This window comes from Hemicordylus capensis, chromosome 3 (assembly GCF_027244095.1).
Source record: "Hemicordylus capensis ecotype Gifberg chromosome 3, rHemCap1.1.pri, whole genome shotgun sequence".
Lineage (NCBI taxonomy): Eukaryota > Metazoa > Chordata > Lepidosauria > Squamata > Cordylidae > Hemicordylus > Hemicordylus capensis.
The window spans coordinates 113,175,874-113,191,701 of NC_069659.1; positions in this window are offsets into that span (position 1 = coordinate 113,175,874).

Here is a 15,828-nt window from a genome sequence, read left to right on the forward strand (position 1 = left end):
TGTGATGATGTTATCCACCCCGATCCAAGATGGTGAATGTGTGAACTTTTGAGGTGCAAGTGTACTAATTTGAGGACTGTCTAACCCATTTGAACCAAATTTGATACAGTTGTAGTGAGTGACACGCAGGGACACCTCAATGGTGCAGTTTGTAATGATGTCATCCACCCCGATCCAAGATGGTGGATGCATGAACATCTGAGGTGCAAGAGATCTAACTTATGAACTTCGATTTGAACCAAATTTAGTCCAGTTGTAGAGACAGTGAATTTAAAGTAGGCTGATTAGTTCATAACAACTTGTATGTTTATTTATTTATTTATCATGTTTTTACACCGCCCAAAACTTATGTCTCTGGACGGTTTACAACAAGATTAAAAAGTAAAACATTAATTAAAAACAAAAGCAAAACAAAACAAAAATTTAAAAGCAAGAAATGTAAAACACAATTTAAAATTTTTAAACAATATTCTAAAAACAACATTCAAAACAATCAAAACAATATCAGTTAAAAGCCTGGGTGAAGAAATGCATCTTTAAGGACTTTTTAAAGGATGTCAGAGATGGGGAATGTTGTTGTAAACTGCCCAGAGATGGAAGTTTGGGGTAGTCTACACATTTGAAAAATAAATAATAAATAAATGCAAATTATATGGAGTACGTGAGTAACAGCCATCCATGAGAGCCAAGAGTAATGCATTAAAGCACGCTAAGGTAAACATTCTCCTTACTTTGGGGATGGTAAGATTATTATTATTATTTATTCAATTTCTATACCGCCCTTTCAAAAATGGCTCAGGACGGTTTACACAGAGAAATAACAAACAAATAATCTAAGTATTTAGCCAGTTTAAATGAGGCATTGGCACTCACCATTTCAACCCCTGAGGAGTTACAAAATAAGTTATCTCAAAGGGCTGTGTCGTGGACTGGACTGGGTGTTCTGATTAGTCTTCCCATTAGCAATTCCACTAGACTATGTCTGGTAGCTATTAATGCTGTTGTTCTGAAGCATAAAAGAGCAATATGTGGATCATTCTGTCTTAAGGTTTCCCTGCTCTCTCTGCCTTTCTGTTTGCTTGAGGATATTGAGGGTTACTAATAATATGGCAAAAGTTGTAAGATATTCAGAATAACTGGAGTGCTGCTATGAATTGGGTTATATTTTTAGTCACAAGTTCATCTGGAATTCCAAAATGAACAAAGAGATTCTTCAGTTATGTAACACTGAAGCAGATAGTGTCAGTCAAAGAGAATATGCCAATGTGCCTAGAACAGTAGCCCTGGCAATGAGAAAGAACACTCTAAGGTGGCATACCACACTTAGAGCTGGAAGACAGAGTTTACATCAAACTTGAAAGGGGAAAAGCATGGCAGACTCCAGCTACTGTACAAGAAACAAATAGAACTACCAGGTTATCTTCTGTTGAGAGCAACAGAATAGCCAGGTCATCTTCTTTTGAGAGCAAATGAAGAATACTGAGCAACCTATTGTGGAGGAGGCTCAGTCAAGTAGTACCTGAAAGGTCAAGTGCATCTTCAAAATTCCAGAACCATTTTGCAGGACTAACAGTGGTGTGGTCTTTCTCCAAACTATGACTCACCCTGATTGAATTATTCAGAAACGTTCATACATGAATATAAAATATAGTAGTTTCAGGATTTAGATATGAATGAAGGATTGTGTGCAGTGCTATTTTTAATTGTTGCTTTTTAAAACAAAAAGGGGATTGACATGTGGATTACTATCATTATAAGGTTCTGTCACTAAGTAGAACTAGATTTAGTTGTATAGAGGATGAAGTTTCTTGATCCTTGAAAAGAGTGTCCTGTTTGCTGTTTTCTTTCTGTTATAACAACAACAAACATTTATATACCGCTTTTCAATCAGAGTTTCCAAAGCGATTTACACAGAGAAATAATGAATAAATAAGATGGATCCCTGTCCCCAAAGGGCTCACAGACTAAAAAGAAATGTAAAATAGACACCAGCAACAGTCACTGGAGGTACTATACTGGGGATAGATAGGGCCAATTACTCTCCCCCTGCTAAATAAACAGAATCACCATGTTTAAAATGTGCCTCTTTGCCAAGACAATAAAGTTTAATTGTGTCCTCAGGTCTTCTCCTGACACTAACGTCCTATATTTGAGGATAGTGCTTGGGTGGATAGTGTCATGACCTTGGATCCAGGACCTCCCCAACGAATGGACAAGATATGCAGTACCAGGCATGAGACAGGGTGGGAACAACCAATGACACAGCCCCAGATGGCCCCATACCACTGTGACCTCCTAGCCCAGGAGAACAAGGGGAACCCAAGCCCTCTACTTGGACCCAAGGACAGAGCTTTGCCTTTGTCGTCTGATTCAGAGGAAATGACCTGCCAGTCCTAGCAGATCTTGGTGTCACTGGAGCCAGTACCTAAGAAATCAAACAAAGTTCCTTTAAGACACAGAGACTTCCCTAGGGGAGGAGTGAAGCTAATTCCCTCTGCCTGGGCAGCAGCCAGAAGAACCTGCAGTCTGCTTCAGGAAACCACTGGAGCAATGCTCTGTTAGTGTTGTGTTACCGAGCTCGGAAAGAGCACCTGACTCCCTATACTCGGAGCTGTCCAAGGTCTGTGGCTCTCTTGTATCCCTTCCTTGATGGAGGTCCTGGCTTAGCCCAGAACAAGATAGGCAGCAACAAAACAGTTCCAGATTCCTAGACTCATATGATATCGATGTAGGTTCAGGCCAGAGTGTAGAACAAAGACAGACTGGTATGGTAGCCCTGGGGAGGCAGCCTTTGTCTGGAGATCAATGGCAGGGGTGTGTGACCCTGTGCTAGACCTCTCAGTGACTTTCAGTATGATAGATTTTTTAATTCAAAGCAGAGCAGCACACCTTTGGTCCTCCAGCTGTTGTTCGACTACAACTCTGATAATCTCTAGCCATATGACCTATAGCAGGGAGGATGCGAGTTGTAGTTCCACAACAGCTGGAGGGCCAAAGTAGTGCAGCCCTGCTCTGAATTCATTGCCCTGATTTAGAGCTATGCAGCATTTGTTTACATTGTAACTTAATTTCTGTTCTGCAGCTCATTACCTCCTATCTCAGGGCTGCTTCCCATATTAAAGATTGAAATTTAAACAGAGGATTCAAGGGCCTGGTCTACCATGTGCATCCTGTAGCTCCCAAGTATATGCATATTTGTATGTGCGCACAGTGAACATATGCAACTGTTTCAAAAATTATGGTGCACACTCTTCATCCACAGTGTATGCATCAGATCCTAAAACTGGGTTTGATTCCATTTGACATGCAAAATAGAGCATGTGTTGTCCAAAGGTTTCTAATATTTCTAACAATGATTAAAATCTCTAACATGTCTCTGTGCAACAACTCAGTAGCAAGATTCTGAAGAATATTTCTTGATGAAAGCAACAGATTTTTATTTTTATTTTTAGTCTACAGGAAGTATAAACCTTTCCACAGGCAACAAATAATTTCTTCAAAAGAAACCCACAGGAAGTTTTGCAAACTGCTAATCACCGCACTGTCCTCTAATCAGTGAGACACACGGAGTCTTCTGCTCAATGGATGCATTAATAATGTAGGGCTTTTCTAGTACAGGGCAGATTAAGCATGTTCCTTTAGCAATGAATCTGCCCAACATGGCAGTGGCAGTAGCTGAAAATCATATTTCAACAGTGCTGGGTATGATCCTGTCCTTTGCATGTTGTGCACAGCTACCTGTTGGGGTACTGCCAGGCTCCATCACTGATCAGGGATTGAGTTGGTACCATTGGAGAGGCTTCATTTGCCTCCCAGGCAGCAACCTTTGGGCAATACAAAAGGTAGGTATTCCACGGTATAGTGTAGCTGCTTACAGAGGTGCCTGCACTACTTCAGATCCCAGCAGTCTCTGCAGCAAAGACAGGAAGTAGCAGCAGAGATAGGAAATACCAGCGCAAACAGAGACTCGGAGACAGAGACTAGTAGGAAACAAAAGGCTTAGAAAATATGTTAAGTTAATGTTGTTGTTGTTGCTGCTGTTGTTAAAGACCTTAATATAATGTACAACTCTGGAGCTATTTGTGAAAGATGAAACAAGAGACTACACATCACACATACCCAACACACAGAGTCCCCAGCAGCCACTGCAACCCAGTGCAGTTAGTGGAGCTGTGCTGACTGCTTGGAGTCTTGCATGGGTCACCCCACCCACACCAGTCCTCAGTCATCTTTGCTCTGTCAATTGCACAAATAAAAGCTTCACCATTCTGACTGCCTGGCTGCAGGTGTACATAGCCCCACTCTGCTCAGGGGCAGCTCCAGGTTTGAGAGTAGCATAGGGAGGGAGGCAAGAGACAGGGGACGAGATGCCTCTAAAGACCAGTTGCAGGGGAAGTAACAGCAGGAGAGAAGGCAGGCCCTCAGCTCTTGCCTGTGGGCTTCCCAGAGACACCTGGTGGGCCACTGTGTGAAACAGGATGCAACACAAGATGGGCCTTGGGCCTGATCCAACAGGGCTGGATCTTATGAGTGCATAGCACCTGCCCCCACAACATGGCAGTAGCAGGGCACCCGTGATGTCTCTCCCCGCCCCCCGAGCACAGTGCCTCTTCTCTCCCCGCACTTTACACCGCAGTGTCCCTTCTTTCCCCACCACACACAAGGTGGCAGCAGTGGTGACTGAGCGGTGGGTTGCTCCTTCAGGGAGCCTGCCACTGCCACCAATGGGGAGAAAAGGAGTCACCCCAGATGCCCATCATGGTGAGCATGGTGGGCCTGATGGCAGCTGTGCAGAAGTCCTTGGAAGCTGTGTGCACAAGCTGTGTCCACCCCTGGCTCTAAGCAAAGTGTCTTTTTGGTGGGCCCCCTCCTATGTCAGTGCCCCCCATGGGTAGACCCTGGTTTGGTGGTTGGGGAATAGGAAGAGTTGGAGGCAGCAGTGGCTGTGCTCTTCATAGCGTCATGGGTTGGCCCTGTGAGGCTCTCAGCACATGACAGCTGGAGCCACCATTTTAATTCTTTCACAATGCACCTGACTCAGCATCACTCCAGACAGAGACTATTGGGGGGGGGAGGCATTCAAATGGTGTTTCTAGCTGTGCTGACTGTGAGGGTAGCACTAATGAGAAGAAGGTGGTCAATCAAAGGCACAATAGCAATACAGGCATCACTACCAGTGGGCCCTTCTGGGATACTGGGCAGTAGTACTTGTAACAGGGATTCCCAGATGTCATTGATGGCAACTCCCATAATTCCATAGTCAATAGCTTCTGGGAATACCTTTTACAGGGAACCCTGGTACCAGGCCCCTGACATTTGTCCACTGATGCCATGTGCTGATGCTGGTCCTGCTTCTGCTTCAGACAGGAGCATGCCAGATGCAAGGATCCTAGCTGCTGAATACCCCCATGGAGATCTCCAGTCTCTTCCTATGCCAGCTTAACAATAGCATGGCAGTGGAAGGGGTCTTTACACATGCCCTGTACCTGTTTTAGATGCACGCATGGTTACCTCTGGTGCCATGGGCAAGCATGTATATCATGCACTTCACACATATTAAGCAAAGACAGGGTCTTGCCTCTTTGTAAAACCATGAACAACTAAAGCAGACGACACAGCCCTGAACTTGATTTCTCTAGAGATATGGGATACTGGCTAGTTGTAATACTAGCTACCTCTCTCTACCTCACTTCAATACTGGTATAATTTAAAAATAAAATGGTTTGGTTTTTTCCGGAATAAAGAATTCATCTCTCACTGAACTCCAAATAGATAGTTCCACTAAAAGCGTCATCTATTTTCTTTTATTGCTGAATGGGTTCAGTTACTGCCCTGAAGCCAACATAAACTTATTTTCTGTATCTTTTCACCTTTTATATGTTTGTTCAAAATGAGGAAATAAGACAGAATTTTAAAAGACTAAAGGAAAAAGAAAATCCTATTTGTAAAGTACCCAGAAGACATATCAATTTGTCTGTGTTATATACAACAAAACTCAAAATGCAATATTCTTCTAATATTATATTGATAGGATGAAATCAGATGTCCCTTTGAGTTACAGAGCATGAGGATATCTTTCTGCACATTATCACAGTCTATTTATCATCTATGGATGAGCAACCTGCCAGAATGCCTGGATACAAAAAGTTCTTCCAGTGTTGCTGTCATTTGCTGTCATAACTGGCCATATCCACCCCCAGCACAGTACCTCCAGTGACTGTTGCTGGTGTCTATCTTATGTTTCTTTTATATTGTGAGCCCTTTGGGGACAGGGATCCATCTTATCTTATTTATTTATTTATTGTTTCTCTGTGTAAACTACCCTGAGCCGTTTTTGGAAGGGCGGTATAGAAATCAAATAAAACAACAACAACAACACAGCATATATCAATGTAAGCAGCGTCCCAATATGAAACTCTGTATAAATGCATATATTTGTCGGTATGCTCATTTTCATCCAAATTACTCTTATCTATCTATATTATACGTGCAATTTGAAACTCACTGTGCCAAGAAGAATAGCTGTGCCAGCAGCAGCAGCAACTTTTTCCTGCTAAGCATTGGTGCTAGCAGAATATGCTTTAAGATTTTGGCACTTTGGATACATTATTAAAATGATTTCCCCTTCTCTGTGGCTTAAAAGCCTGAAGCTCTTGGCCTCACAGATCTTCCTCATTCATCACATCTAGCCATAGGTGCACTATTCCTGGGTTAATTAGACAACCTTCCCATTCTATAAAACCTACAATAACATGTATATCTGCTCTGGAATTAGCCCCTGCACTGCTCTTCTGAGACAAAAATTATTCTCAAAGGAATAAAGATTATTGAGAAGAACATCTTTTGGCAAGCAGCTAAATCTTGGCTCTGTAAGAGAATATTGGTCTGTTGTAATTGCTGTTCTTTTCCTTTTCCTCCTGTGGCCCTTTTCCAGGTCGTTTATTTCTGCTTTAAACTGATTGTTTCCATGCTTTGTGAGCCATCCTCAGCTTTTTTCAAAAGAAGGTGAAATATAAAGGGTTTAGAAAATAAATAACAAAATAAAGATGATTACTTGTTAATCTGTTCCAGGTTACACTTCCTGGTCTCTAATAATCTACTTCTAATCTACACCTTAACATGCAGCATGATCAGCCAGCAATGACTTTCTGTGATTTACACAGGACAACTTAAACTCTTCATAATAAAATGAAATAGCATAAGCAGGGCAACACAAAGAAACCAGTGGATGGACGTTCCCGTCTCCTAGGACATGTGCTCGCTGACCTCACCATACCTATGGAAGACGTGAGAGCTGAATCAATAACAAATTTGACTCTGTATCCCTTGGATTGAATGATGATTAAGGATGATTAACTAACTACAAATACTAATTAGATAATTATCCCATGTTTGATGTTGTGCACATTAAGCAGCAGCCTATAAGAAATAAGCATTCCTAAGCCCCTACCGTTACAAAAAAAAGGCTTATTTATTTCAATGAGCACATTGAATGAGCACATACCTCTGCTACCATGAGCACATACCAATGAGCACATACCTCTGCTACCATGATGTCGTAACTTGTATTTTAATCTGTTTATAAAAGAGATTACATACGCGCACCATATTTAGAGCCTTCAATGTCCAATTCATGCATCTGCTGAACTTTTGATTACAAACACCCAGGTTGCAATCAATTACTTTGTATTAAAATGAAACTGGAGACTTTATCTTCATTATCACCAGATGGCGCTGCAGAGTACTTTTGACTTGGGTTAGTAATTACAGTAGATGTGTAGTTTTCTGTAACCCTTCAAAAGGGTTCACTTTGCCCTTGCTTTATGAAGAATTTGACCTGCTACTACTTCCTTTATAAAAGCTTTAATCTCAAATTCATTTGGTGGCATTTTAAAGGCAGTTGGGGGGATCAAATATTTCTTTTTCAGCAGATCTGCCATTCAGCATTTGGGAGTCAGAGAGCTTTCACCTGTTGCAATACAAGAACAAGAAGTATCTTTTGTTGCTTGTGAGGTAGCCATCAGGGCTGTTTCAGATTTCGGGGAGAGCAAGATTATAGCAATTTGTATCTTAATATCATTGGCTTAGATAACAAAAATCTGGGGAAATGAAATCATTACCCGTGTTTTATATTTGCTGAAAGTGTGTTTTAGTTTTTCATGTAAATGTATTGTACTATTTGGTCAAAGACTGTAAATAAATAAATTCATTCATTCATTCATTCATCATTGGCTTAGATTAATTGATACTGATGAAAGGACAGGGTTTCTACTGCTAGCAAAGGCAATGGCCAAACATTTGTCTTTTAAAAGCCATCTTAAGTAAATTGACTGAATTTGAGGCCACTGGCCCAGATTATGGCCCCATCAGCACAGCCTTATGAGAGGATATTACACTGGATTAGCAGGCTGCAGGGACAGCCTCTAATGAGGCAAAGTGAAGTGACAGCCTAAGGCGGTGCCTGTACCTTGAAGGCCCCCCCCCCACTGCCTGTAGGTGACACCTCCCCTGCCTGCTGCCTGCATGGGCAGCCATGCTGCCCACTACCTTCTCTTTCTCATACCACTATCGCTTCTCAGTGCACTGGAATGGATGAGGTTAAAACTCCCCATCATGGAGCATGGAAAAACTACAGTGGCACAAGAAGGGGGAAGGGTGTGGCTAGCATTAGGGGCATGGCCAGCAGCACCATGGCCAGGGATCCACCACCTGAAGTGGCTCACTGTACCTTGTTTCGTGGTAGGGCAAGCTCTATGAAGTTTCAAAAGAGTTAAAAGTATTTGTTGGAAGCTTCTACTGGACAAGGACAAACAGGCCATAATGCACAGCCAAGTGGATTAGTGGCCCCATAATAGAATTACAGAGAAAAGGCATCCTGACATTTTAAGAACTATTAAGCCAACATTATGTAGATCACTGCACCATTAATTTTATTTCTTTTATTCTGAGATGGGCTGATTATATTCCAAAATTTCCTCCCAAACCTCCATATTTCTATAACATACGATCTATAACACAACTCACGTATTTATGCAATAAATCTGCATTGTATTCTTTACTTCACAATTAGCTCTTCCTGCTAATGGTTTTAGCCAACTGAAGAGAAAAGGAAAATGAATTTGAATGTTTTAAACTAGGGCAGTGTTCAGTCCTCTTGCCAACTTTGCAAAATTAGTTAATCATACATCAAGCTATAGGCACAGAAGCGTCATTATTGTGCACTCAGAGCCCTGTCAGTGTGTGAAGGGCAAAAAGGTCTCCCTCTGGACACACTTCCTGGTTTCACTGCCAATTTAAACTGCACAAGGAAGTAGAACCAAATTTATACCAAAGTTGCTGACATTGTGCATTGATGGAAAATGCTTATGTCCTTCCTATAGCAAACTTAGAAAAAGAACAGTTAATTACAGCAGCTTCTGTGTACATCTATATATATAATTCTCTTATTTTTTAATCTATCTATCTATCTATCTATCTATCAAACTTGTATACCGCCCCAAACTTTCGTCTCTGGGCGACATACCTGTTGCTAATCCCATGCATGGCAGCTCTCATGAGAGTTCACAAGCAAAAGGGAAGGGGAGAGGAAAGTGAAAGTGGCAGCAGGTGGGGAGAGAAAGCGGCGGTCAGCCAGAAAAAGTGGCTGGGCAGCTGGCCGGCCAGAGAGAAAAAACATGGGAGGGGGCAAAAAAGGGAAGAGGAGGGGGAGGGCTGAGAAATGCCCCCGCGGCCGCCGCCGCCAACCGACCACCCACCCTCCCCGAGAAGACTGGCCCCGCTGGCGGCAGCCGAGAAGCTTGGCCCCGCTGGCGGCGGACGCCGTTGAGAAGACTGGCCCCGCTGGCAGCGGCCGAGAAGCCTGGGCCCACTGGCGGCAGCCGAGAAGCCTGGCCCCACTGGCGGCGGCCGCCACCGAGAAGACAGGCCCCGCTGGCAGGTAAGCCCATCTTACTTGCGGGTAAGCCCATCTTTCCATCAAAAATGCTGCAGTACTTGCAAACTGAAAAAACCCCGCCTGGAAACTCGAACGCAGTTTCTGTTGTCGAGGACGCTACAGGGCTCGCTCCCCTTGATACTCCAGAATTAATCTTTGCTAATGTGTGTGCCCCCTTCTGCCATCCCCAGCAGCTGAAGGTTTGGCAAGCTTTCGCATCGCAGCCCTGTGCTGTATAAATATTATGTGTACAAAGCTCTTGAGTTTTCCACTGCAGATCTTAATAAAAAAGTTAATGACCTTTTGAGCTCATGCATAATTAAAGTTGTATATGTATAATTAAAGAGTGGGAAAGGGGGGAAAGGAAAGGAGGGTGAGAGAGAAGGAGAAGGAAGGAAGAAAAAAGGGGGAAAAAGTACTAGCGCCCGTTATTATAACGGGCTTAAAAATACTAGTAGTTTATAATTCACCTCAGTTGATTTTAGGGATGTCCTGATGGCCCTTTAAGTGCTTTTCCTGAGTGCTCAGAATCTTAATTTGGTTGGGGGAGGCAGCAATTGGGCATCAGTGGCCAGATTTTGTTTGGTTTTAATGTTGTTTCAGAATATTGTTTTAAAATTTTCAAATTGTTGTGCTTTAAATTTATTGGTTTTGTTTTTAACTAATGTTTTACTTTTGTTTTTATCTTCTTGTAAACCACCCAGAGACATAGGTTTTGGGCAGTATAAAATATGTTAAATAAATAAAATAAATAAATATGTGACAATTTTGTGGTGGAAGGAAGAAGACATACTACATCTCCACTAGGGTTCAGGAAGTAATGCATAAACCAACACTATGTTGAGATTAACACTGAATAATTAAATCAGATAATAGTATGTACAAGTAATTCATTCGTGGTTCCATTCAAGTCAATCAATGATGTGGATTATTTTAATGTTTTTGCAACTGAAATTGAAAACTTCATAGGTAGAAACAATCTGCAATTTTTACAGGTGGAGTAAATTTTTGTGGGGTTTTATGTGACAAAAAGTTGTTTTCAAAACTGGCAGCACCAATATGAATGGATATTCTACTTTCCTATGGGACTGCATTGTTTTAAGACTTCAGGAAAGTCCTGTTAATTTACATTCACTTTTCCAATGTGCCTTTGAATTATGTGTCCTGTTAATTTACATTTACTTTTCCAGTGCCTTTGAATTATGTGTGACAATGAAATTTACACAGAAACACTTATCCTGTTTCTTTCCATTCTGTAGATACTCCAGTCTACCCATATCTCAGAGATTTTCTGTTTAGAAGTTTGTGTTCTTTGCTTCTTCTTTTTCCCCTGCATGGCTAGTAAGATACTTTGTCTTTAGTAATCCTAAAACTAAGAAGGCAACCTTTATCATCAAGAACTTCTAGCATTGTAAAGCAGTGTGTATTATTACAAGTTGTTCCCTTCTGTCATACATGGGACTTTGTGAAGGCCTGCAATTCCAGAAGCACATGCATGTGAATTTAGTGATAGAATTCAGCTTCCTAGGGATTTCTTCTAAAAGCAGATTTCTAATGCTTATGACTGTAGTGATGTTTGAAAGTATGTGAGTAAAAGCTGCAAAAATCTGAGAAGCTAGGGGGCTGGCTAAGGGAAAAACTAGACAGATGTTTAACATGTCTTTGAATCCTGTAGTTAGGATTCTTCATGTCTTGTTTTCAACCAAATGCAGCCACAGAGCAGACAGAGGGCTTGGCTGATCAGTGGCAGGACCATGGGAGGGAGAGGACCTCCTCCTATGCTGTGGTCTTATCTGGATCAGGGTTTGCCTTAGATGCATTTGGTTGAAAACAATGAAGCTATTCTCATGATCAGCCTAAGCCAGGTTAGGGTAGCCCAGCTTGGGTTAGGATGCTCGTGCGAAGTGCTGGGATCACTCCTGTTCCCGGTGCTTCTGCTCCACCTAACCCAACTTTTAACCTCAGCATTTAGCCAGAGTTAAGGGAACAAACACGCCCTTAACCCCAGTGCTGGGGTTATGTGTGTGCTCAAGCTGCATGTAGCCCAAGCAGACACAGTCAGGCACCTAGAGCTTCTGACTTATGGGGAATTTTCCCAATGCACTGTGCAGTGCTTGTCACGCAGTGCATTGTGGGATACTTGAGGCTGGGACTCATTTTCCTGGCCTCCAGTAATCAGGGCTGCTGTGATCAGTGTGGGTTGTGTGGATGCACAACAACACACTGAAGAGGAGGCTGCTGTTACTAGCATTTTTTTTCTGCCAGCTCCAAGGAGCTCCCCCGCCCCGCCCCCCTTGTGTTTGAGTCTTTGGGCTTGGAGATCTCATTCTTGGCATGCTCAGGAGCTTCACAGCATTGTGAGCTCTCCGTTTGTGGCACATGGGGATAGGTCACTTAGTTGACAGTGGGCCAGTCACCCCTAGATTTGGCTACTAACAAGCAAATTGAAAAGGGGAGCAGATGCATGCCCTCCATATGTTGGGATACCCTAAATAGACCTCAGAAGTTAAATAAAGCAAATTAACTTCCAGCCAAGGCCACTCTGCACTCAGAGTGAACCTGCCTCGGCCCCTCCCCTCCTTTTGCAAAGGATAGCAGCAAGCTAATGTGCCAATTAACTCAGCAGGAAGAATGCAGATAAGGCTTGTGGAGGTAAATCTACCCCCTCACAAAAGAGGTTGAATCAAGATAAGGACCTAGAGATAAGCCCATTAAAAGTATTAATTGGATTACTGGACTCTCCATCTATGCAGATTTCCTCTTCTCACATCTATGCACTCTATTTTCGTGACAAACAGCCTTGGCGTGCCTCAGCAATCCCCACCTTATTAATTCAGGAAGAGCAATCAGCAACAATGGAATCCTTGCCGGTTCCACCCAACACACCTATTCAACAAAAAAGGTCAATTGTAATGTTCCCCTAGGACATGTTTTGGGGTATAACATGCCCCAATTTCATGATCCAGTGTGCTCTTTGCATACCATCTGCCTTGGAGTCACCAGCTGCTTGGGCGATTTAATGTTCATAGGCCATCATACCAGGCTGTGTCCAGTTTTTTGTACCACCCTCCAGATAGGCTTTCTTGCCTAGTCTGATCTGCCCAGTCTTCCTTGCCAACATGGGAAGCTGGTTCCACAGAGGAAGCACCCCCGTGTATTCACCTCTATCAACTAACCCCTCCAACCTTTTCGCCCCACCTCTGACTGAATTGTCCTTGAGGAACAAGGTCCTTCAGTTATTCCAGGAGCCCAGAGGTCTCTTCGTCCAGATCAGGTGATATGAACATTTTCCCCTTGCTGGGCCCAACTCTATCCCTATTCCATTTTCTTAAATCCAGGTGCCTCACTCTCTAAAAGCCTCTTTCTCTTGCCTGCCTGGGAATTTATACAATTAGGACTTTAAGCTAAAACGCCTTGTTTCAGTTGAATGTATCTTTAACAGTAATATTGCTTTAACCACACATTTCTTTCCTCTGTACCCGTCCCTCCAGTAAAAGTTTTCTTTTCATTTTGAACCTTAAATCTTGTTTCAGTCCAGTCATTTCCTGGGTCCACAACTTTGTGCAAATTTAATCTGATGTGGAACTGTCCTCTCGGAGCCAATTTCCCCACATAAGCCTAAACACACATTTAGCGGTGTTCACCAATCATCCCGGGGCAATTTCATTAACACTGCACATCATCTGGGGCAGGGTTTCTTAACCTTGGGCCCGCAGATGTTGTTGGACTACAACTCCCAGAATTCCCAGCCACAAAGGCCATTTCTGGGGATTCTGGGAATTGTAGTCCAACAACATCTGAGGGCCCAAGGTTAAGATACTCTGGTCTGGAGAGAAGGTAGGTCTAACCCTGCCTCCCCTCCCCCTGCCCACACTACCCAACACTGCCAACGTTGTGTGAACAACCTTAAAATTTGGAGAAACCCATGTCTGGAATTCAAAGAGTGTTCAACAGAACCTCTAGTATGACCTTTACAGAAGTTTTCCACACTACCCTGTATAGCACTCTATCCCTCCCAATTGCTAGCAAAACCAAAATAAAGTATGCAAAATAGCACACTGATGAACATTTCTACAATTGTATATAAATTATATAGGTCATCAAATTTGGATCACTTGCACTCAGAATTTGCACTCAGTGCATGCACAAGTCCGTCCATATACTTTGCATGACAGTTTACATTCTTTTCTAAATGACACAGCTTATTTGTCCTGTAGTGCAACACAGGCGCTGCAAAACTGCTCACACTGCTACAGAGCTGTCACACACATGGTGTGTTGGGGGGAAGTTTTGCAAAATGTGTATTCATTATATTAGGTAGCTGAGTGAGACACTAGATTTACCCAAGATGGTGGGAAAGGCCTGGGAAATAGGCCAATCCCCTTACCCAGGCTGCCAGCATTTTACTGGTTTGGCTGTATTACAACAAATAGAACAGAAGGAGAGAACCAAACATCTGTCTAGTCCATCAGCTTATCCCCCCCAGTGCCTCTAGGGAGCCCACAATCAGGACATGAAGAGAACAGCCCTTCCCCATTGCTGCATCCTGTATCTAGTACTTAGTGGCATATCATTTCTGAACATGGAGATTCTATTTGACCAACACAACTAATAGCTTTTGGTAAACCTTTTCGCCATGAATATACCGAATTCCTTTTAAAAGCATTGTAAGTATGCTGTGGTGACACTGAATTCCATTAATTCATTATGTGTTTTGTGAGGAACATGATGTGTTGTATGAAGTATTTTTCTTTATTCTTAATCTCCTGCCAGTCCATTTCATTGGCTGATCCTGAGTTCTAGTGCCATGAGACTGGGAGAAAATGTTCTGGGGCCACTTTTCCCCAACTGTTCATAATTCTGTACACCTCTGTCATATCTCCCTTTAACTGTATTTTTTCTAAAGTCTCAATTTAATGATCTCATTTGTATTATGAAGGCATGTATTCTGGCCCTGAGACAGAAGTTTGGGGCCGTCTACAAATTTGAAAAATAATAAATAAATATATTAGAGCTGTCAGTCGAAATTAATATTATCATTAGGCATCTAGCTATGAACTTCCTATAATATGTAGGACTCAAATATATTGTTCAAAAAAAGAGACATTTATTCAAAATTAAGGGAGAGGTGTGTAGCACATTGGATCACTTTCTCATATAACCTGCTATCTTTTTCTGTCAAGGTATTTTTTGTCTTTAACAAGTACATGACAGGTAAAAATTCAATAGGGGACGGAAAAGCTTTGTCTATTAAATTTCTGCCTGGAACGCCACTGTAAAAGGCATGGAAGCCCTGCCAGAAAGAAAATATATGGCTCCCCTAGATCTATTTTAGGTTCCCAGAAACTAAACAAGTGGTGTTCTAATGAGTATTGGGTCACTTTGCTTACAGTACATGTTTTGGCAATAAAAATTGCTACAGTTGACAAAGTATTTCATCGAAAAGCTGGAATGTGAGCAGGTAATTAACATGACATCCCTTCCAATTTTCACATTTTTTTCCTTCCTTAATGTGAATTATTTTCTTAACAAATATCCAGCCTCAGGGTACTGCTGGTATTCAAGAACAGGTGATCTTCTTCCCTCTTTCTCAACTAGGCAAAGTCTAACAGGTTCATCCTGAACTCCATGATTCATGGTTAGCATACACATGCATCCCGATCTTGTTGATTTCCAAACCAGCATGCTTAGAACTGCAGACTATCAAGCACAGGACAATAACAGATTGGCTTAATTTTTTGCTGTTGTTTTGGAACAAATTCCTAGTAAAATACCTGTAATCATGAGATGGAGTCCTCCCACTGTCCTTACCTCCACACCAAGACTTTAAAAAAATAAATTCTATTGTTGCACACTTCTGTTTATTAAACCTCTACAACATTTCACCCCTTCTG